Source organism: Triticum dicoccoides, chromosome 4B (assembly GCF_002162155.2).
Source record: "Triticum dicoccoides isolate Atlit2015 ecotype Zavitan chromosome 4B, WEW_v2.0, whole genome shotgun sequence".
Classification (NCBI taxonomy): domain Eukaryota; kingdom Viridiplantae; phylum Streptophyta; class Magnoliopsida; order Poales; family Poaceae; genus Triticum; species Triticum dicoccoides.
This window is the reverse complement of record NC_041387.1, coordinates 57,203,660-57,228,910: the sequence shown is the minus strand read 5'-3', so window position 1 is coordinate 57,228,910 and position 25,251 is coordinate 57,203,660.

Below are 25,251 nucleotides of genomic sequence, written 5' to 3'. Positions count from 1 at the left end.
ATATTTTCTTGGAGGTTTGTCAGTTAACTTATAACTCTATCCAGTTTTGAAAGGAAAAAAATGGATGTTCATACTGACCTCTTCACTGGTTCTGACGTCAATCGTATCTTGTGCTTATGCTGGGGTAGCTGTTGTTGTAGCACTGTCTGTTGTGAGGTTGCTTTGTTTGTTGCGTTCATTCTTGTTTTTGGGGTTGTTGACACCATCCTGCTGTTGGAGTTCATCTTGACCTGGCGTGCTATTGGTACGTTCCTGAAAGCATTGAGACAGTTCTTTTCAGTTGAGCTATGAAAACAGGGGTTTGCTTTAGGGTGCGGATGGCACCATGCATTACTATTTATTTACCTGTTTTTGATGCTTTATCTTTTTCTTGTCAATGCCCATGTCCCTTGATTTTGTTCTTCTCTTCATCTCTTCGTCGTCTTCTTCTTTCTTTCTTTTCTCCTTTCTCTTTGTTCTGTTGTGGCTACGATTTCATTCGTGCGGTTGGCATCGACTAGTCTACTTGATGCTACTGGATCTGCTCGCTCTAGTGTCTGCAGGGTCGCGTTGTCTGTCAAGTACCTTGTGCAAACTATGTCCTAAAATTGTCTGAGTTGTTCTAGAGAATCCGTCAGGGCAATTGTTTGTTGCACGACTTTGTCCTTGTTTTTTTCATCCAATCTCTCTTCTTTTTTGTTGCATTGGTGTTTAGCCCTAGTGGTTACTACGGGTAACTTTTCTGCTTCATGGAGCACTTTTTCCAACAATTTTTTTATCCTTTGGAATCCTTCTTCTGGTCCTGTGCTGATGCTTTTGTTTGGTTCTATGCTTCCACTGGTGCCGATACGTGGTTCGCGCCGGCGTTTGGGTGGAGGTGGTAGCAGTTTGGTTGTGTGCTGGTGTTGCTATTCTTTATGATGTTCTCCTGCTATCTGGTGAATTGAAGACGAAGTTGATGTTGTGCTGGTATAGAAGATCCTCTCTGATGTTCCTTTCCATGTCTGCAACGTTTCGGTGGAATGGAGTTGATTAGAATGGAAACTGTTTTCAAAAAGGGAAGGACTGATTTATGTACAACAGAGCTATACCTGTATCTTGCCAAATTCATAGTCATCTGGTCGTTCTTTTTCTCCTTTTCATGTCTGCTCTAGCTATTTTCGCTAGGTCACTCTCTTTGAGATGGCTTGCTCGTGGTAATGAGGTCTTGTCCATTGTCTTTGCAATCTTCCGCATTTCTTTTGTGTCGGTTGGCAGCAATAGGGAGTCAACGTACATGATTACTGGTCCCTGTGCCAAACCATTGATGTGCTTTTCGTTCTTTTCTTCCTGAGGCAACATCCTGTGCTTCTGCCATGTCTTGGCTCCTTCCCTAATACTTTCGACGATTACCTCGCAGAAATCCATCTTTGCCATTTCTGGATAGTCCATGTCCTTGACCATTATAGCTTGTCGGGCGAAGATAGCGGCGCTTGACCCGCAGACAACATTGTCAAAAAAAATAAGGAAAAATATTTTAACTGATTTCCTGTTTGACTGTTCGTCATCTATTTCCACCAATATTTGTAGCTTCTCGAACAGTTGTTTTGGCGCGAATTTTGTATCTTTGAAGCCAAGGTCTGACATGAGTTCTTTCATTGAACCTGGGCTAGTCTCTGGCCTTGGTGCTAACCTTTGCGTGTCGTTTGGGTATCCAAACACCTTGTGGATAGCTTCCTTGGTAATCTTGATTTTTTTGTCTTCGGTACCATCACCGAAGGTTATTGTCATGGTTTCTGTGTCGAGGTTGTCGTAGATGTGTGCTGCAAGCGGTCTGCAGATGGAGCCCGTTATTTTGCAGTTCTCTATGCTTCCAAATCCTGCCGTCCTAATATCTTGCTTGTGACGGTCTTTAAGTAAATTCCATGCTTTCTTGACATGAGCGAATGCTGCCCCTGCCTTGATTTGGCATTTCTCTTCGTTTGTTTCTTGCTGTTCTTTGTCACCTGTTGGTGCTGCCAATTCTTTCTCGCTTGTCTTTCTCCTGTTTCTGTCCTTCTTGCCTGATTTGGGCTGTTTCAGAAGAAAAAAGAAAGGGTTTTGTTAGAAAGGTATCCCTAGTGCTGAATAGTGGTATTCAAAATTAGTGCATAAGTGTGTTTTTACATCGTCGTCATGTTCTGCGTCGCTGTCGTGCTGTTCGGCATCATCGCCGTTTGTAGGAATGAAATCTGCATCATGTTGTCTGTCATCGTAGTCATCATTGGTATCTGAACCTTTGCTGTTGGTATTGTCTTGTTCTTTTTCTACCCGTTGTCATTTGTTTTTCTTCTTGCATTCACCTTGTTTCTTCATGCCGGTTGGTTCTGTTGGCGGGAGTACCATTAGAGGTAATGGTTTATGCTGCAAGGTACCAGTGTTGATGATGTTTTCAGCATTGTCCTTTTGCTTTTGCCTTTTTGCTCCAGGAATAAAAACAGTGCTGGTATCTGATTTTCTCTTTTTTTGCTTGTTGCTAGGTGTTTAATCCTGTTGAGCCTGATGTAAGTTACGATTTTTGTCGCAGGTGGTTTGTTCCTCATGTTCTGTTCTGTGTCCTTTTCTGATGAATGAGGAGACATGCTTTGTGTTTGTGTGCTTTCAATATCACCGTCTTCGTGTCTTGCATAATGACCGGGTAACAAAAAACGATATTCTTTTGTCTGTAAATAATTTATACACATTTAAAATATATATCTTCCATGATTATGCATAAGGAATGTGAAACTCCCAAAGGGGATTTTTAGTTTTCTTTTTTGGGTTAAGAAAGGTTATTTCTACTGTTATCGATTGAGCTAATCAGGGGATGGAAAAATATATTAATTATGGTTATGAGTGGAGCTAGGGAAGTGAAGTTAGTGTGAAGCATTTTCTGAGACAAAAATGCACTCTGCAGGTGATATTTCATAATGGGAGGAATATCATCAATGAGAGTTGAAAATTTATTTAGTAAGTTAAACTGTTTTTAATTAAATATAAGATAGTGTGCGAACATTTTTAATGTTTTCTATAAAGAAATGTATAAAAAGTGGAAGGTAGTTTTATTTGTAGACATAGTTAAGTTATTGTTGTCAAGGATAGTAGTTAAGTAATTAATGTCTCAATACAGTTTTTTGCAGATAAACAGTGGACTCTTTTGGTCAAACCTTTGACAGGAGCTTGCTGGATTGCATGCTCTTCAGCAGGGTATTCGTCAGCATTTTACTGGGTTTTAGCTTCTTCGTGAGGATTTCTCATTGCTGCATAAAAAATGGGCAGGTGTTAGAAGCAGAGTCGAGTGTCACAGAAAAAAACCCTGTGTGGTGTGAAAACAAATTTGTATGGATAGAGAGGCACGGGTTGTTTTACCCTAGAAGCACAGGGTACAACTATTCTTTTTTCACGGTTTTTCAGACCAGAGGCACTTAATTCAAAAAATGGTTACATTGAAGGGACAAAGGATGTAGAAAATGCCGTACGATTATCAGGTTTTGGCCTCTCAGGATGCTTGCGGGGTTTGGATCTATCGGCGTATTCTAGTTAGTGATGTTTCAGGTTTAGTACCTTTGTGCACATATCGTATGGCAAAAATTCCAAGCGGAGAGCTGTAGCATTTCTATTAAATCTCATCTCTCCGCCAGTTCTATTTGTTAGAAAAATTGATTTTAGGTTATTGGAAAACTCCTTGGTAGTAGTGGCTAGGGTTGCTGTTCCTTGAAGTTGAAAAATCACTATGATCTACCCGGTGGAATGGAGTGGGATAGAATGATAATTACCTTAAATTAGTTGTGTGGTGTTCTTCGGTTCCATCCGCTTATTGTGGCATTGCTCTTTTTTTGTTATGATTTCCGTCGCCGCTATCGAAGTCCTCATCGTCGGTCGCTGCAGCCGGCGGGGTTATTGGCGTTCTTGCGGGCAGTGTGTGGCTGTGTGTATGTCGGATTGGAGGGTGGTTGGCAAACTCGATGGCGGTTTTTCCGGTGATGCGAACTCGATTTCGAATTTGTGTTTGTGTGCAGAAGGAAGGAGGAGAGTGTGCGGGAGTGATGAAGGTTTTGAGATTTACTTTGCGGAAGGGGAAGCAAGCTAGTAGAAGAGGAAGGGAGAGATGGAAACCATCGAACCGTCTCTAATCTTCAACCGTCCATTTGAGCATCAAGATCCATTTTTCTGATGTTAGGCTCAGAAGTGTAGGTTCTACAGGCACGTAGATGCAGGCACAAGAGGCACGGCAGTGTAGGTTCTACAAGCAGGTAGAGAACCACGGGACAGGCAAGAGTCACGTGAGGCACGTGGATGTAAGCATTGTAGGCACGGAAATGAAGGCAATACAGGCACGGACATGCTGCTTTTCGAGGCACGGGTATCAACCCTGAGGATGTACAAGAGTGCTGTGGCAGAGGCATGTGTTAGAATGCTCGGTTAAGGAGGCATGGTTGTGAAGTCTCAGGAGCGACACGGGCGTGGTAGTGGGGCCATTTAAGAGTCACGGCGTATGTTACGTTAGGCACGTGAGGCACGTGGGTTCAGGAACGGAAGGGAGAAAAGGTGAATCCACAACAGGAACGTACGTGTGTTTGTTCAAGTCACGGGTGTGCAGTCTTTGGATGCACAAAAGTATGGCGGCAGAGGCATGGGTTTGACTACTGGTTACAGAACCACGGTTGTGAAGTCACGTGGGTGTGGCACTACAGGGCACGTAAGAGTCTCGGCAAGTGTCACGTTGCGGACGTGGGTGTAGGTACGTAAGGCACAGTAATGGAGGCACTATAGTTACGTACGTGCACTCTCTGGATGCACAAAAAGTTTTGTGGCAGAGGCATGGGTCCGAGTACTCGGTTAGAGAACCATGGTTGTGAAGTCACATGGGTGTGGCACTACGGGTCACGTAAGTGTCGCGGCATGTGTCATGTTGCGCACATGGATGTAGGCACGTGGATGTAGGCACAGGAGGCACGACATTCAAGGCAACGGAGGCACGAACTTGCGGCTTCTCGAGGCATGGGGTATCAACCCTGCGTATGCAAAAATAGTGCAGTGGCAGACACACGTGTCAGGATGCTTGGTTACAGAGGCACGGTTGTGAAGTCTCAGGAGCCACGCATGTCACGTTGCGCACGTGGGTGCAGGAACATGCAGGCACAAAAATGAAGGCACCACAGGCACGTACGTGCACTCTCTGGATGCACAAAAGTGTGGCGGCAGAGGCATGGGTCCGAGTACTCAGTTACAACACCACGATTGTGAACTCACATGGGTGTGGCACTACAGGGGATGTAAGAGTCTCGGCATGTGTCATGTTGTGCACGTGGGTGCAGGTACGTAAGGCACAGAAATGAAGGCACCACAGGCAAGTACGTGCATTCTCTGGATGCAAAAAGGTGTGGCGGCAAAGGCATGGGTCCGAGTACTCGGTTAGAGAACCACGGTTCTGAAGTGACGTGGGTGTGGCACTACGGGGCACGTAAGAGTCTCGGCAAGTGTCGCGTGAGGCATGTGGGTGCAAGGACGTAAGGCACAGAAATGAAGGCACCATGGTTGTGAAGTCACGTAGTGATGAAGTGGAGCCTCTCTACAGGCATGTGGATGCAGGCACACGAGGCACGGAAGTGCAGGTTCTACAGGCACGTAGATGCAGGCACAGGAAGCACGGAAGTGTGGGTTCTATAGGCAGTTAGAGAACCACAGGACATGTAAGTGTCCCGTGAGGCACGTGGCTATAAGCATGGGAGGCAAGGAAATGAGCCAACGCAGGCATGGACATGCTGCTTCTCGATGCATGGGTATCAACCCTGTGGATGTTCAAGAATGCCGTGGCAGAGGCATGTGTTAGAATGCTCGGTTAAAGAGGCACGGTTGTGAAGTCTCAGGAGCGACGCGGGCGTGGCAGTGGGGCCATGTAAGAGTCACGGCGCATGTTATTACATTAGGCACGTGAGGCACGTGGGTGCAGTTACGGAAGGCAGAATTGGTGAATCCACAATAGTCACGTACGTGTGTTTTGTGAAGTCACGGGTGTGCACTCTCTGGATGCACAAAAGTGTGGCGGGAGAGGCATGGGTCCGACTACTCGGTTAGAGAACCACGGTTGTGAAGTGACGTGGGTGTGGCATGATGGGCCCCGTAGGAGTCACGGCAAGTGTCACGTGAGGCACGTGGATGTAGGCATGTGAGGCACAACATTGAAGGCACAGGAGGACGAATGCAGGTACATGAGGCACTGAAGTACTGAACCTAGGAGGAGACCTTGTGTGAGTGCGAAATGTTTCGAGATTTACTATGGAAGAGAGGAAGCAAGAGAGTAGTGGAGGTGGGAGAGATGGAAATGATGGAACCGTCTGTAATCTCCGACGGTCTGATTTTATCATCAAGATTCGTGCCGCCTGGCTTTGTTTTTTTGTTCGCTATAGCATCTTAATACACGTGTGAGGCGCGGAACACCAGGCTCTACAGGCACCGACGTTGGAATTATAGAGGCACTGGTATCAACTCTGTGGATGCACAAATGTGTAGTGGCAGGGGCATGCATCTGAAGACTTACTCAGAGAGTCACAGTTGTGAAGTCTTTAGAGTTACGAGCGTGTGTCACCACGGGCACGTGAGAGTGATGCGTCGGGAAGTGTGGTAGTAGAGGCATCGGTGCGAATAGTACTCTGAGAGTATCGGTTGTGGGTCCACATGTGTGAAGTCTGTGCAGCATTGGTCGTGCGGTAGTAGCGGCGTGCGTCAGGAAAGGTGCGAGGAGTTCAACATAGTACGTGCTTAGTATCTGAACACAGTGCACACTATCTAAGCGTGCCAGTGCAGTGTGTGCTTGAATGGTTTATGCAAAAACATTTGTTACATGCTTAATCGGACGATTTGACGGTTGCTTTTTCCCGGCAACTGCGAGCACTGCCACTCGGCGGTTGCCCCGGTGCATAGCAACCGCGAGCGCATGTCTACTGCCCTCATTACCACGACGAGGCCGCGCCCAACCGCCTCCTCCATGACCCAAACCTTGGCACAAAAGGGCAACTGCGCTTCCATAGCGGCTCAATTCCGAAAACACTATTGCCGCTCCATCTCAACTAGCAACTCCTCACAATCTCTGTGTCAAGGCCGCCATCGCTGGAGGAGTGTAATGGTGGAGGAACCGTCTGCCAAGCGTCCCCTTGGTGAGATGACTGACCAGAGCACCGAGGTTGACGACGTTCAGGTCCCCGGTCAGAAGCACGAATACAAAGTGCACCTCAAGGAGGTTGGCATTCACAGCAAGGAAAAGCTGGCTGTCATATGCACCGGCAATCCTGACAAAGCCGACAAGATGATCAGCAGGATCCTGAAGAGGGTCTGTGGCTTGTACCCTCAGTACATAGGTGTTGATGTCGAGTATACCAGGGAAGACAAACCTCCGCAGAGGGAAATGGTTCTGCAGTTATGCATGGAGGAACTCTGTCTGGTATACCACATCACTGCGGCAACAAAATGGTGAACCATCCTATAGCTTCAACCTCTCCACGCTTCTGTTTAATTAGCATTTCACCCTGAAATTTGATATAAATTGGTTTACTGAATTGATGTATCAGTGAAGTTTCTAAAGTAGATGCAGCAGAATAGATTTTGAACTTGACTCACGAGATCAGTTTATGTATTTGATGCACTAGATTAATTTATGAATTTGATGTATGAGATTATTTTCTGAACTTGATGTTCTAGTGCACTTTCTGTTCTAGTGTAGTTTCTATATTTGATGTTCTTGTGTAGTTCAGTTTCTTGAATTGATGTGTTAACGTGGCTAAGAAGTAGATAGGTCATTTATTCAAGTGTAAATACCAAAAATAAAAATGGCATGCTGTGCTTGTATTTTATTTCTGAACTCTGCATAGCAGTTTCTGAAATTTTTTCGTCCATGAATTATACGTACTATATAAGTATTTACTTGATGGATACTTGATGGATCCACCTTAAATATGTCATCCCCCTTGCAGGCCCAAGAGCCTACGCCCGTTCCTGAAGGAGGACAGGTTCTACACCTTTGCCGGCTTCAGTATTGAAGGTGACAAAGAGATGCTGCGAAGTTCTGGTTTGGAGATCAACCCCGACAAGTACATCGACATCCAGCGCAAATGGAGAGTTCCGTTCAAGGGAAGAAATAGGTACCACTCTTTGGCTGATGTTGCAGGGAGTGTGATCCACCCATTCTACAAACAGATGAAAAGATAGGATTGACAGGGTTGAAGACCATAAACTGTGGGGGATCAGCCCACTGCCAAATTACCTCATCGAATATGCAGCGATAGATGCGTACGCCACCTACGAGTCATGGAAGAGAATTGAAAACATCAGAGAAGGACTGGAGAGTGCAAAAGAGGTAGAGAAGAATTACGACGATCCTTACTACGTCTACTAGTGATGACGAAAACATAGAAAACTGGTCGTGGAGTTGCTTGTGTTTCTGCTTGTCCTTTCTATTGTTTCAGGTTCGTAGTTTACTTCTGTCAGAACGAAGCAGTTTCTAATGTCATCTGTATCAGGTTAAACAAGTTTGCTTATGTCAAGTTTGTAGTTTGTTTATGTGATTGAACAAGTTATTTAGCTTGCTAAGTACTATGTTTATTCAGCAATCATGTGATTTTGAAGTAGTAATGTTGCTTTTTACTCTAAAAACAACAAAATACAAACCAGTCTTTTTACACTAAATACAGTTTAGTTGTGCACACAAGCACGACTTCTTGAGGAGTGGCTGGAGTGGCATGGGTTGGAATACGCAGTTAGAGAGGCACATGTTTGCAGTCTCTAGAGCCACCGGCGTGTGTTACTGCAGGGGCCGGAGGCACGGAATTGAAGTCTCTATAGAAATGAAGGCACCACAAGCATCCATCCAGAGGCACGTGGACGGAGTAGCAGAGGTGAGCTCCGAATACATAGTTATAGGGTCACAGTTTGGAAGTGTGCAGAGCCAAGGTTGTGCGACACGATGGGGCATGTAAGAGTCATCACAAGTGTCATGTGAGAGAGGCACCTGGATGCAGGTACGCAAGGCACAGGATTTCGACTTCTCGATGCACGGGTATCAACGTTGTAGATGCACAATAGTGTGGTGGCAGAGGCATGTGTCGGAATGCTCGGTTAGAGATGCACTGTTGTGACGTTTGTGAAGAGACACGGGCGTGGTACCACAACCATGTAAGTGTCGCGGGGCGTGACACGTTAGGCACGTGGATGCATGCACAGAAGTCACAGAGGTGAAGACTCAAGAGGCACGGAAGTTGGGTTTTTGTTGTTTCGAACTGTTGGGGAACGTTGCAGAAAATAAAATAAAATCTACACTTTCACCAAGATCAATCTATGAGTTCATCTAGCAACGAGAGAAAGGAGTGCATCTACATACCCTTGTAGATCGCGAGCGGAAGCGTTCAAGAGAACGGGTTGAGGGAGTCGTACTCGTCGTGATCCAAATCACCGATGATCCTAGTGCTGAACGGACAGCACCTCCGCGTTCAACACACGTACGGTTGAGGAAGACGTCTCCTCCTTCTTGATCCAGCAAGGGGGAAGGAGAGGTTGACGGAGATCCAGCAGCACGACGGCGTGGTGGTGGATGCAGCAGCGATCTCGGCAGGGCTTCGCCGAGCTTCTGCGAGAGGGAGAGGTGTAGCAAGGGGGAAGGGAGGCGCCAAGAGCATGGGTGCGGCTTCCCTCCCTCCCCCTCTTTATATAGGCCCCCTAGGGGGGGTGCTGACCCTAGGAGATGCAATCTCCAAGGGGGGCGGCGGCCAGGGGGGAAACTTGCCCCCCAAGCCAGGTGGAGGCGCCCCCACCCCTAGGGTTTCAACCCTAGGCGCAGGGGGGCGCACCAGCCCACCTGGGGCTGGTTCCCCTCCCACTTCAGCCCATGGGGCCCTCCGGGATAGGTGGCCCCTCCCGGTGGACCCCCGGGACCCTTCCGGTGGTCCCGGTACAATACCGGTGACCCCCGAAACTTTCCCGATGGCCGAAACCTGACTTCCTATATATAATTCTTCACCTCCGGACCATTCCGGATCTCCTCGTGACGTCCGGGATCTCAGCCAGGACTCCGACCAACTTTCAGGTTACTGCATACTAATATCTCTTCAACCCTAGCGTCACCGAATCTTAAGTGTGTAGACCCTACGGGTTCGGGAGACATGCAGACATGACCGAGACGCCTCTTCGGTCAATAACCAACAGCAGGATCTGGATACCCATGTTGGCTCCCACATGCTCCTCGATGATCTCATCGGATGAACCACGATGTCGAGGATTCAATCAATCCCGTATACAATTCCCTTTGTCAATTGGTACATTACTTGCCCGAGACTCGATCGTCGGTATCCCAATACCTCGTTTAATCTCGTTACCGGCAAGTCACTTTACTCGTACCGTAATGCATGATCCCATGACCACACACTTGGTCACATTGAGCTCATTATGATGATGCATTACCGAGTGGGCCCAGAGATACCTCTCCGTCATACGGAGTGACAAATCCCGGTCTCGATTCGTGCCAACCCAACCGACACTTTCGGAGATACCCGTAGTGCACCTTTATAGTCACCCAGTTACGTTGTGACGTTTGGCACACCCAAAGCACTCTTACGGTATCCGGGAGTTGCACAATCTCATGGTCTAAGGAAATGATACTTGACATTTGGAAAAGCTCTAGCTAAACGAACTACACAATCTTTGAGCTATGCTTAGGATTGGGTCTTGTCCATCACATCATTCTCCTAATGATGTGATCCCGTTATCAATGACGTCCAATGTCCATAGTCAGTAAACCATGACTATCTGTTGATCAACGAGCTAGTCAACTCGAGGCTTTCTAGGGACATGTTGTGGTCTATGTATTCACACGTGTATTACGATTTCCGGATAACACAGTTATAGCATGAATAACAGACAATTATCATGAACAAAGAAATATAATAATAACCATTTTATTATTGCCTCTAGGGCATATTTCCAACAGTCTCCCACTTGCACTAGAGTCAATATTCTAGTTACATTGTGATGAATCGAACACCCATAGCATTTTGGTGTTGATCATGTTTTTCCCTAGGGAGAGGTTTAGTCAACGGATCTGCTACATTCAGGTCCGTATGTACTTTACAAATATCTATGTCTCCATCTTGAACATTTTCATGTATGGAGTTGAAGCGACGCTTGATGTGCCTAGTCTTTTTGTGAAACCTGGGCTCCTTGGCAAGTGCAATAGCTCCAGTGTTGTCACAAAAGAGTGCGATCGGCCCCGACGCATTGGGTATGACTCCTAGGTCGGTGATGAACTCCTTCACCCAGATTGCTTCATGCGCTGCCTCCGAGGCTGCCATGTACTCTGCTTCACATGTAGATCCCGCCACGACGCTTTTCTTGCAACTGCACCAGCTTACTGCCCCACCATTCAAAATATACACGTATCCGGTCTGTGACTTAGAGTCATCCAGATCTGTGTCGAAGCTAGCGTCGACGTAACCCTTTACGACGAGCTCTTCGTCACCTCCATACATGAGAAACATATCCTTCGTCCTTTTCAGGTACTTTAGGATGTTCTTGACCATTGTCCAGTGTTCCATGTCGGGATTACTTTGGTACCTTCCTACCAAACTTACGGCAAGGTTTACATTAGGTCTGGTACACAACATAGCATACATGATAGACCCTATGGCCGAGGCATAGGGGACGACACTCATCTTTTCTCTATCTTCTGCCGTGGTCGGACATTGAGCCGAGCTCAATTTCACACCTTGCAAAACAGGCAAGAACCCCTTCTTGGACTGATCCATATTGAACTTCTTCAATATCTTATCAAGGTATGTGCTTTGTGAAAGACCTATGAGGCGTCTCGATCTATCCCTATAGATCTTGATGCCTAATATGTAAGCAGCTTCTCCAAGGTCCTTCATTGAAAAACACTTATTCAAGTAGGCCTTAATGCTGTCCAAAAGTTCTATATCATTTCCCATCAAAAGTATGTCATCTACATATAATATGAGAAATGCTACAGAGCTCCCACCCACTTTCTTGTAAACGCAGGTGTTGGTGTCAAAACCGACGGATCTCGGGTAGGGGGTCTCGAACTATGCGTCTAGGTGGATGGTAACAGGATACAAGGGACACGATGTTTTTACCCAGGTTCGGGCCCTCTCGATGGAGGTAAAACCCTACTCCTGCTTGATTGATATTGATGATATGGGTAGCACAAGAGTAGATCTACCACGAGATCAGAGAGGCTAAACCCTAGAAGCTAGCCTATGGTATGATTGTTGTTCGTCCTACGGACTAAAACCCTCCAGTTTATATAGGCACCGAAGAGGGTTAGGGTTACATAGAGTCGGTTACAATGGTAGGAGATCTACATATCCGTATCGCCAAGCTTGCCTTCCACGCCAAGGAAAGTCCCATCCGGACACGGGACGAAGTCTTCAATCTTGTATCTTCATAGTCCAGGAGTCCGGCCAAAGGTGATAGTTCGGCTATCCGGACACCCCCTAATCCGGGACTCCCTCAGTAGCCCCTAAACCAGGCTTCAATGACGACGAGTCCGGCGCGCATATTGTCTTCGGCATTGCAAGGCGGGTTCCTCCTCCGAATACTTCATAGAAGATTTTGAACACAAGGATAGTGTCTGGCTCTGCAAAATAAGTTCCACATACCACCGTAGAGAGAATAATATTTACACAAGTTCAATCTGCTGACGTATTCCGTGGCGTGACATCACGGCCAAGTCTTTATTCGAATCGTTTTTAATGTTTCACCTCAGCATGCTTAGCGAGGCGGTTTCCTTGGCACGTCTTGTCAAAGCAGAGATCGTGTCCCCTTATTGCGTGATTCTCATCAATACGGGCGTGGGTAACCCAACCGCACCATCAATTACGGTGCTTGGGAGATAAGCGAGGTTTACCAGGCCGGTGGGGACGCATAGCTTTGTCCGTCCATATAAGGGGATAAGGATCTACCTTTTCACACACGCCTTCTTCCTGCTCTGCTCATCCATTTCCGCGCACTCGAGCTCCAGCGCCCAAGTCCGCACATCTCGCCTTAACCTTCCCCAACCATGTCCGGAGGGGAAGGCAAGTGGATGGTCTCCTCCGTCACGGAGGGACACATCAAAAAGCTGCGGAAGGCCGAATACTTGTCCAGCGACATCGCGCATCGGCTCCCCGACAAGGGGCAGCTTATTCCCACCCCCAGGCCCCATGAGAGGGTGGTGTTCCTCACCCACTTCCTCCGCGGACTAGTTTTTCCAGTTCACCCATTTGTCCGGGGGCTCATGTTCTACTACGGCCTAGATTTCCATGATCTGGCCCCGGATTTTATCCTCAACATCTCGGCGTTTATCGTCTTGTGCGAGGCCTTCCTCTGCATCCGGCCCCACTTCGGCTTATGGCTGAAGACCTTCAATGTCAAGCCGAAGGTAGTGGGCGGCCGCCAGGCGGAGTGCGGAGGTGCCATGGTGGGCAGGATGCCCAATGTTATATGGCTCGAGGGCTCCTTCGTGGAGACCATAAAGGGGTGGCAATCGGGGTGGTTCTACATCACCGAGCCACGTGACCCTAAATGGGTGGCGGCCCCCGAATTCCGATCTGGCTTCCCTACACGGCTCACCTCTTGGAAAGAGACGTGCCTAACATGGGGTAATTCAGAAGAGCTGACCGGACTCCAAACCTGTGTCCAAACCCTAGTGAACAAGAAGCTCAATCTTGTCAACATAGTCCAGGTCATGCTCATCCGCCAGATCCTCCCGTGCCAACAACGGGCCTTCAACCTGTGGGAGTTTGATCCGGCACATAACCAAACCTTGAGCAGGCTCTTCGACACTATGTACAAAGATGCCTAGAAGGTGTTGTTCAAGGGAGCTGAGGCTCCCGCATCCGCTACCGAAGATCGCGGATTCAGCTCACAACGTCAAGCCAGCGAGGTAAGCTATTTTACCCTTTACAGGACACTTGTTTTTCATAGTTTGACTCTATGCGGGATCTAAACTCCCTTACCTTTGACAAGCCTGGCAGAAGACGTCCGTGCAGGTTGACTGTCCGACTCCCTTGCCAGAAGACCCAGCAGACGCCCGATTGACGGGGCTGCTGGTTCCGTCACCTCACGTGGTGCCGGAGAAGAAGGCCAAGAGGAAGGCCACGGGAACTCAAAAGAGTTCCCGGCGCCAGGTGTTATCGGACTCATCGTCCGATGACTCTGAGGCGGACTCCTCTCGTGAAGACGAGGAGGAGGAAAAAGAGGTCTCTCCCCCAGCGGGGGGAGAGAAGAAAAGGAAGGCCGCCCCAACTAGGGAGGCCGGAGAGTCCAAGAAGGGAAGGACCCTTCCTCCAGACTACTCCACCAACACAGACGACGGCTAAGAGGAGTGGCCACCGAGGGATAAGCCCCCGGCGACATCGTAAGTATCCGGATACCAGAATAACTCATGGCATTTCGTTTGTTGTATAAAGTCTCCTAACGCCGAATACAACCCTGCAGCCCGCCCAAGGATGGGCTCGACACTTCAACGAGTGGCTCCCTGGCTCCGTCGGACGTGAATAGCACTTCACTTTCGGCTGCCTCCTCTCCTCGCGCTGCGGATGACGCTGAGGTGGGGTCCCAAAAGGGGCCCATCCAGGAGGAGGAGGTACCGGAGGCGCCGCAAGGCAGCCTCCCGGACTCCGGGCATAAGGGGGATCAAACCCCAAAGGGCTCTAAGTCAGGCCCTGGGCCGGACTCCGCACCAGAACCTTCAGTGGTTCCGGAGTCCGGCAGGCAACCCCTTCGTAAGAAGGGCGAAACTGCGACACCGGTGGCCTCCGTCCAACCGGAGGCACCTGATAATTTGCTGAGGCGCTTAATGGCGCCTCCATCGATGAGGAGCACCGCATTGTTATGAGTGTGGTGATCCAGAAAGTTCAGTCCGCCAAGAGCGGGCTGACTGAAGCCTGTGCCAGCCTTCTAACAGGCTTTGAGGTATGTATTTAAGATATGTAAAAATATTACCGCATAGACAGTAGCCCCTGATGCTCAGTTTGGTGTTCAGGAAGAAAAACTGAACTGAGGATCCAAAAATATGTACGTAGGAGTCTAACATAAGCATGTCAATATGGGAAATGCAGGCTGCGCTGCTGACCTCTGCCGCACTGACTGCGGAGGTTAATGCATTGAAGCAGAGCCTTGAGCGATCCAAGAACGAGCTCGGCCTATCCAAAAAGCAACTCGAGGACAGGGAAGGTAAGTAATACCTTATGGAGTTATATAAAAGATGTGGTTGCAAAAAATAGCAGGAATAATGTGAGAATTGCAGGGGCCACGAACGAGGTGGCGACCCTGAAGGAAGCGGTGTCCAAGGCCGAAAGCAATGCGGCCGCGGAGCGCACCGAGCGAGAGAAGCAGGAGGCGCGGGTGGCGGAGGAGCAGCAAGAGCTCCAGGCTCTAGTGGAAAAACACGAGAGTTTGGAGCGTGACTCAAAGACTCGAGAGTCCGAGCTCGCCTCGGCTCTTGAGAGCGCCAAAGCCGCTAAGGCCGAAGCCCAAAAAGGCCTCCAGGAAATTGAGGCAATGAAGAAGATAGCGGCAAGTAAGGCATTCTCCATGCAGAGCAAGCACGTGAAAGTGAATTATTTGTTACTTACCCGAATCCGGAGCTCTCTAGGAGCATTCGCAGATCTACCCCACAGTGTGTCCGACGCTGCTGCATTCTACCTGGCCGAGGAGGGGAGCTCGACGGAGAATGTGTTCTAGTCTCAGTATGCTGAGGCCGGACACCCGGTTCCCTTGAGAGACCAGCTGAAGCAGCTGGTCGAGCTCCATAAGGTGGCCGAACAGGCCATGAAGGGCCTCATAGTTCGGCTGTGGCCTAAGGAAGCCATGCCTGGCAGCTACTTCGGGCTGGTGAGGCGGCTGGTGGATGCCTGTCCATGGATTGAAGTCGTCAAGCGCTCCGTCTGTACCAAAGCTGCCCGTAGGGCCCTTGCCCGTGCTAAAGTGCACTGGGGCAAGATGGATGCTGAGAAGCTTGTGACGAACACTCCACTGCCAGGCAAGGAGTATCGCACGCCCGAGATGTATTATACGGGCGTCCTGAAGGGTGCCCGCCTTATAGCGGGTGAATGCTCCAAAGATGTAATTTTTGAGTAAACTCACATTTGTTATCCTGTACGCTTGAAAACTTGTTCATATGCGCTAAGCAACGCTTGTGAATTTAAAATATTACCTTCTGTGCGGCCGTTTATTAAATTTCAGAGATGGTGAGTCGTCGGCTTCTGCCCCCGTGCCGCGAGTGCTGGGATGTTCGGGATAAACTTGAGCGCTCTTTTTCCCATTCTTGGGTCCTTCGAGGGAGGCGCTCAACGCAACGAACAAGGCAACCGGACTATAATGCTTGAACACTCTCACTTAGCCATAGAATTCTATAATTTTAAATTTCGGCGAAGCCCCTAGTATTTGGAAGATCGAATTCGGGGCGCTATCCACGCTTGGGCCGGACAAAGCCAGCTCCTCGCTCTAAGCGGGATAAGTCTTTAGGGACTCGAAAACCTCTCGAACAGCGACCAGCTCTCGCCCTATCATGACGGTCAGTTTTAGCTTTCTCCACTGAGGTGCTCAACCCAGCTCAACCGGGGCACAATCGCAGTGGTTCTCCCAACTCTACCTTAGCCGATATAACGGAACGTAAGGTACCAAAACATGGGAGCCGGGCAAACCCAACTATTGACCCAAGACATGATTCGGAGCCGATGCATATAATGTAATAAGTTCGGGGTGCCGCACTTGTGAAATTGTTCGGACTTATCACACCATATTTTGGGGTACTTAAGCCCCTGGTGTATTTGGCTGTACCAAAGCATACAGATGCAACATATCATAAGTGAACATATATAGGTAAAAAAAGGAATGCAATAATAGACAAAAGCTATGCATTGTTTATTCAAAAAAGCTACGGTAAAAGTAGAACGATACAAATAGTGCGATAAGTAAGGGACGGGACTATTTGACATGTCCCCCTCCAGAAGCAAGCTGCGGGATGATATGTAAAACAGGTATACTGCTTGTTATAGAGACCACCTGGACACTCGACGTAGCTTTCTGCTTCCCTGGCTGTTGCATCGTGTGTTCGGCGATTCTACTACCGGACAGGGCTTCTTGATAAAGGAGTCCTAAAAGTAAGAAAAAAGAATTACACAATCGGGAGCCCCTGGTGCGGTTGAGCCGCATCCTGGGCCTGCCCTGGTCGTGCCCCTCCCCCTATGCCCATGGTATTTCCAAAGCGTAATTATGTATGCGTAGTACTGGTTTTGCAATTTCGCGAGGGCTGGGGTTGGGGCCACATTGCTACGCGTGCTCGGGACGTGCCAGGCGGTCTTGTTGTCGGTTACTCCGGGCATGCTTGACGGTGTCCAGACGTTTAATAGCCAGACTCGAGAATTGTCTTGAGAGGATGCTTCGTATTTCCGCCGCGAGAGCCGCCGTATGCTCCTCCGTTTGGAGAGAGCGTTCGGTGTTCCTGTTGACCGTAATGACTCCTCGAGGGCCTGGCATCTTGAGTTTGAGATATGCATAGTGCGGCACCGCATTGAACTTTGCAAATGCGGTTCGTCCGAGCAGTGTGTGGAAGCCACTGTAAAACGAGACTATGTCGAAGATTAACTCCTCGCTTCGAAAGTTATCTGGAGATCCGAAGACCACTTCAAGTGTAACTGAGCCTGTACAGTTAGCCTCTACACCTGGTATGATGCCTTTAAAGGTCGTCTTTGTGGGTTTAATCCTTGAGGGGTCTATGCCCATTTTGTGCACTGTATCCTGATAAAGCAGGTTCAGGCTGCTGCCGCCATCCATCAGGACCCTAGTGAGGTGAAATCCGTCAACGATTGGGTCTAGAACCAATGCGCGAATCCGCCATGACGGATGCTAGTGGGGTGGTCCCTTCTGTCAAAAGTGATCGGGCAAGAGGACCACGGGTTGAACTTTGGGGCGACTGGCTCCATCGCATATACGTCCCTTAGTGCATGCTTCCGCTCCCTTTTGGGTATGTGGGTTGCGTATATCATGTTCACCGTTCGCACTTGCAGGGGGAAGCCCTTCTGTCCTCTATTGTTCGGCGGCCGGGGCTCCTCCTCGTCATCGCTATGCAGCCCCTTGTCCTTGTTTTCGGCATGTAACTTGCCTGCCTGCTTGAACACCCAACAATCCCTGTTGGTGTGGTTGGCTGGTTTTTCGGGGGTGCCATGTATCTGGCACGAGCGATCGAGTATTCGGTCCAAATTGGACGGGCCCAGAGTATTTCTTTTGAATGGCTTTTTCCGCTGACCGGGTTTAGAGCCTCTGAATTCGGCATTGACTGCCGTATCCTCAGCATTATCGCCATTAATGCGGCGCTTGTGCTTGTTGCGACGCAACCTACCATTGTTGTCCTTGGTATCTGAATTACCAGGGCTCTTGGTCATGTTGTTACTACGAGCTAGCCAGATGTCTTCTCCCGCGCAAAAGCGGGTCATGAGTGTTGTGAGGGTTGCCATGGATTTCGGCTTTTCCTGTCCTAGGTGCCGGGCAAGCCACTCGTCGTGGATGTTATGTTTGAAGGCTGCAAGGGCCTCTGCATCCGGACAGTCGACGATTTGATTTTTCTTGGTTAGGAACCGTGTCCAGAATTGCCTGGCTGATTCCTCTGGCTGCTGAATTATGTGGCTTAGGTCATCGGCGTCTGGTGGTCGCACATAAGAGCCCTGGAAATTGTCGAGGAATGCGGCTTCCAGGTCTTCCCAACAACCAATTGACTCCGTTGGCAAGCTGTTAAGACAATGCCGAGCTGGTCCTTTAAGCTTGAGTGGGAGGTATTTGATGGCGTGTAGATCATCACCGCGGGCCATGTGGATATGAAGGAGATAGTCCTCGATCCAGACCGCAGGATATGTTGTGCCATCGTAAGATTCGATGTTTACGCGTTTGAAACCCTCAGGGATTTGATGATCCATCACTTCGTCTGTGAAGCATAGTGGGTGTGCGGCGCCTCTGTATTGGGCTATATCACGATGTAGCTCAAATGAGCTTTGTCTATTGTGTTCGGCCCGGCCGGAATTGCCATATCCGGCGCGACGGTTATCATCACGTATCGTGGGGCGCCCATGTGATCCGTAGATCGATCTTGTTTGCCTTGCCTTGCCCTCCAGTATATCCCCCAGGCCTGGTGCATTTTCCCGTGCCTTGGTATTTTTTGAGCGGCGTCGGGGTGCGGCTTGAGTGGAGGGCCGAGAGGCCTCTCTGTCGCGGCCACGAGGTGGCCGGTCCGCCGTATCATGCGCTGGTGATGTAGGTTTAGGTGCTTCCTCCTCTAATCGGGGTAGCAGCCTGCGTTTTGGGTAGCTCTTGGAGGGGCGTTCGAGTTTGTACTCTTCGGCCGCAAGGACTTCAGTCCATCTGTCAGCTTGCAAATCTTGATCAGCTCTAAGATGTTGCTGCTTTTTCTTGAGGCTGCTTGCCGTGGCCATAAGCCTGTGTTTGAAACGCTCCTGTTTGACGGGATCCTCAGGCACGACAAATTCGTCATCGTCGAGGCTTGCCTCGTCTTCGGAGGGAGGCATGTAATTATCGTCCTCTACCTCTCTGTCTGCCGCTCTCTCATGAGGGCTGGCTTCTCCATCCTCCTGTGCTGATTCCTGCTGGAGGGGGTTGTCTCCGGCACTTTCTGGGGTGTTATTGTCTCCCGTGCCGGAATCATCGTTTTTGTTGTGGCGGGATTTAGAGCGTCACCGCTGATGCCGGCGCTTAGGCTGTATCTTGGAGGGGTCATCCTCCATTGTTCCATCGCCGTTCCCATCTTTTGGGATGTCCACCATGTAAATGTCGTAGGACGAGGTGGCCTTCCAGTGCCCTATAGGCGCTGGTTCTTGGTCGTCTCCTGCATCGTCGTCCATACCGTCGATGTCTTCGGAGTCGAAGTCGAGCATGTCGGTTAAATCATCGACAGTGGCTACAAAGTGGGTGGTGGGTGGGCTTTGAATTTCTTCGTCGTCCGCATCCCAGCCTTCCTGACCATAGTCCGGCCAAGGCTCTCCTGATAAAGAGAGAGACTTTAGTGAATTCAGGATGTTGCCAAAGGGCGAGTGCTAAAAGATGTCCGTGGCGGTGAACTCCATGACCGGCGCCCAATCGGATTCGATTGGCAGGGGCGCGGAAGGTCCGGAGTCCGGTACCTTGGAGTTACGAGCCTTGCAAAGGACATGGATAGTATTCGGCTGCATCGCCGTAGAGATAGCAGCCCCCGAGGCGGTGTCCAGCCACCCGTCCTCGATCGGTGCAGTCGGCTCCGAGCTAAGGGTCGGAGCGGACACTGGTGCGGCCTCCAGGGCACTGTCCGGCGGCAGAGCTAGATCATGCCCATCGTGACAGTGCGGCGCGCTTGGCTGTGGCTCGAACCCATCGAAGATCAAGTCTCCGCGGACGTCAGCCGTGTAGTTCAAACTTCCAAATCTGACCTGATGGCCAGGGGCGTAGCTTTCAATTTGCTCCAGATGGCCAAACGAGTTGGCCCGCAATGCAAAGCCGCCGAATACGAAGATCTGTCCGGGGAGAAAGGTCTCACCCTGGACCGCATCATTGTTGATAATCGGAGGAGCCATCGGGCCTAAAGATAACGACACAGAGGAACTCTCAATGAAAGCACCAATGTCGGTGTCAAAACCGGCGGATCTTGGGTAGGGGGTCCCGAACTGTGCGTCTAGGCGGATGGTAATAGGAGACAAGGGACACGATGTTTTTACCCAGGTTTGGGCCCTCTCGATGGAGGTAAAACCCTACTCCTACTTGATTGATATTGATGATATGGGTAGTACAAGAGTAGATCTACGACGAGATCAGAGAGGCTAAACCCTAGAAGCTAGCCTATGGTATGATTGTTGTTCGTCCTACTGACTAAAACCCTTCGGTTTATATAGGCACCGAAGAGGGTTAGGGTTACACAGAGTCGGTTACAATGGTAGGAGATCTACATATCCGTATCGCCAAGCTTGCCTTCCACGCCAAGGAAATTCCCATCCGGACACGGGACGAAGTCTTCAATCTTGTATCTTCATAGTCCAGGAGTCTGACCAAAGGTGATAGTTCAGCTATCCGAACACCCCCTAATCCGGACTCCCTCAGCAGGCTTCTCCATAAGTCTGCATAAACCCAAACGCTTTGCTCATCTCATCAAAGCGAATGTTCCAACTCCGAGATGCTTGCACCATCCCATAAATGGATTGCTGGAGCTTGCATACCTTGTTAGCATTCTCAGGGTCGACAAAACCTTATGGCTGCATCATATACAGTTCTTCCTTAAGATGGCCGTTAAGGAATGCCGTTTTGATGTCCATTTGCCATATCTCATAATCATAGTATGCGGCAATTGCTAACATGATTCGGACGGACTTTAGCTTCGCTACGGGAGAGAATGTCTCATTGTAGTCAACCCCTTGAACTTGTCGATAACCCTTTGTGACAAGTCGAGCTTTATAGATGGTAACATTACCATACGCGTCCGTCTTCTTCTTAAAGATCCATTTGTTTTCTATCGCTCACCGATCATCGGGCAAGTCTGTCAAAGTCCATACTTCGATTTCATACATGGATCCTATCTCGAATTGCATGGCTTCAAGCCATTTGTTGGAATCTGGGCCCGCCATCGCTTCTTCATAGTTCGAAGGTTCACCGTTGTCTAACAACATGATTTCCAGGACAGGGTTGCCATACCACTCTGGTGTGGAACGTGTCCTCATGGACCTACGAAGTTCAGTAGTAACTTGATCCGAAGTACCTTGATCATCATCATTAACTTCCTCTTCAGTTGGTGCGGGCACCACAGGAACATCTTCCTGAGCTGCGCTACTCACTTGTTCAAGAGGTAGTACTTCATCAAGTTCCACCTTCCTCCCACTTACTTCTCTCGAGAGAAACTCTTTCTCTAGAAAGGACCCGTTCTTGGCAACAAAGATCTTGCCTTCGGATCTTAGGTAGAAGGTATACCCAATGGTTTCCTTAGGGTATCCTATGAAGACGCATTTTTCCAACTTGGGTTCGAGCTTTTTAGGTTGAAGTTTCTTTACATAAGCATCGCACCCCCAAACTTTTAGAAACGACAGCTTAGGTTTCTTCCGAAACCATAATTCATACGGTGTCGTCTCAATGGATTTAGACGGTGCCCTATTTAAGGTGAATGTAGCTGTCTCTAGAGCGTATCCCCAAAATGATAGCGGTAAATCGGTAAGAGACATCATAGATCGCACCATATCCAATAAAGTGCGATTACGACGTCGGACACACCGTTACGCTGAGGTGTTCCAGGCGGCGTGAGTTGTGAAACGATTCCACATTTCCTTAAGTGCGTACCAAATTCGTGACTTCAATATTCTTCTCCATGATCCGATCATAAGAACTTTATCTTTCGGTCACGTTGATTCTCTACCTCATTCTGAAATTCCTTGAACTTTTCAAAGGTCTCAGACTTGTGTTTCATCAAGTAGACATACCCATATCTACTCAAGTCGTCAGTGAGAGTGAGAACATAACGATATCCTCCGCGAGCCTCAATGCTCATTGGACCGCACACATCAGTATGTATGATTTCCAATATGTTGGTTGCTCGCTCCATTGTTCCGGAGAATGGAGTCTTTGTCACTTTGCCCATGAGGCATGGTTTGCATGTGTCAAATGATTCATAATCGAGAGACTCTAAAAGTCCATCAGCATGGAGCTTCTTCATGCGCTTGACACCAATGTGACCAAGGCGGCAGTGCCACAAGTATGTGGGACTATCGTTATCAACTTTGCATCTTTTGGTATTCACACTATGAATATGTGTAACATCACGTTTGAGATTCATTAAGAATAAACCATTGACCATCGGGGCATGACCATAAAACATATCTCTCATATAAATAGAACAACCATTATTCTCGGATTTAAATTAGTAGCCATCTCGTATTAAATGAGATCCAGATACAATGTTCATGCTCAAAGCTGGCACTAAATAACAGTTATTGAGGTTTAAAACTAATCCCGTAGGTAAATGTAGAGGTAGCGTGCCGACGGCGATCACATCGACCTTGGAACCATTCCCGACGTGCATCGTCACCTCGTCCTTCGCCAGTCTCCGCTTATTCCGCAGCTCCTGCTTTGAGTTACAAATATGAGCAACCGCACCGGTATCAAATACCCAAGAGCTACTACGAGTACTGGTAAGGTACACATCAATTACATGTATATCACATATACCTTTGGTGTTGCCGGCCTTCTTGTCCGCTAAGTACTTGGAGCAGTTCTGCTTCCAGTGACCACTTCCATTGCAATAAAAACACTCAGTCTCAGGCCTGGGTCCATTCCTTGGCTTCTTCCCGGCAACTGGCTTACCAGGCACGGCAACTCCCTTGCCGTCCTTCTTGAAGTTCTTCTTACCCTTGCCTTTCTTGAACTTAGTGGTTTTATTCACCATCAACACTTGATGTTCCTTTTTGATCTCTACCTCCGTTGATTTCAGCATTGAATATACCTCAGGAATGGTCTTTTCCATCCCGTGCATATTGAAGTTCGTCACAAAGCTCTTGTAGCTCGGTGGAAGCGACTGAAGGATTCTGTCAATGACTGCATCATCCGGGAGATTAACCTCCAGCTGAGTCAAGCGGTTGTGCAACCCAGACATGTTGAGTATGTGCTCACTGACAGAACTATTTTCCTCCATCTTACAACTGAAGAACTTGTCGGAGACTTCATATCTCTCGACCTGGGCATGAGCTTGGAAAACCATTTTCAGCTCTTTGAACATCTCATATGCTCCGTGTTGCTCAAAACGCTTTTGGAGCCCCGGTTCTAAGATGTAAAGCATGCCGCACTGAACGAGGGAGTAATCATCAGCATGAGACTACCAAGCGTTCATAACGTCTTGGTTCTCTGGGATTGGTGCTTCACCTAGAGGCGCTTCTAGGACATAATCTTTCTTGGCAGCTATGAGGATGATCCTCAGGTTCCGGACCCAGTCCGTATAGTTGCTGCCATCATCTTTCAGCTTGGTTTTCTCTAGGAACGCGTTGAAGTTGAGGGTAACGTGGGAGATTTGATCTACAAGACATATTGTAAAGATTTTAGACTAAGTTCATGATAATTAAGTTCATCTAATCAAATTATTTAATGAACTCCCACTCAGATTAGACATCCCTCTAGTCATCTAAGTGAAACATGATCCGAGTCAACTAGGCCGTGTCCGATCATCACGTGAGACGGACTAGTCGACATCGGTGAACATCTCCATGTTGATCGTATCTTCTATACGAATCATGCTCGACCTTTCGGTCCTCCGTGTTCCGAGGCCATGTTTGTACATGCTAGGCTCGTCAAGTCAACCTAAGTGTATTTCGTGTGTAAATCTGGCTTACACCCGTTGTATTCGAACGTTAGGATCTATCACACCCGATCATCACGTGGTGCTTCGAAACAACGAACCTTCGCAACGGTGCACAGTTAGGGGGAACACTTTCTTGAAATTATTGCGAGGGATCATCTTATTTAAGCTACCGTCATTCTAAGCAAATAAGATGTAAAACATGATAAACATCACGTGCAATCAAATAGTGACATGATATGGCCAATATCATATAGCTCCTTTGATCTCCATCTTCGGGGCTCCATGATCATCTTCGTCACCGGCATGACACCATGATCTCCATCATCATGATCTCCATCATCGTGTCTTCATGAAGTTGTCATGCCAACGACTACTTATACTTCTATGGCTAACACGTTTAGCAATAAAGTAAAGTAATTTACATGGCGTTCTTCAATGACACGCAGGTCATACAAAATAATAAAGACAACTCCTATGGCTCCTGCCGGTTGTCATACTCATCGACATGCAAGTCGTGATTCCTATTAGAAGAACATGATCTCATACATCACATATATATCATTCATCACAACTTTTGGCCATATCACATCACAAAACACATGCTGCAAAAACAAGTTAGACGTCCTCTAATTGTTGTTGCATGTTTTTACGTGGCTGCAATAGGGTTCTAGCAAGATCGTTTTCTTACCTATGTGAAAGCCACAACGTGATATGCCAACTTCTATTTACCCTTCATAAGGACCCTTTTCGTCGAACCCGCTCCAACTAAAGTGGGAGAGACAGACACCCGGTAGCCACCTTATGCAACTAGTGCATGTCAGTCGGTGGAACCTGTCTCACGTAAGCGTACGTGCAAGGTCGGTCCGGGCTGCTTCATCCCACGATGCCGCCGAAGCAAAATAAGACTAGTAGTGGCAAGAAAG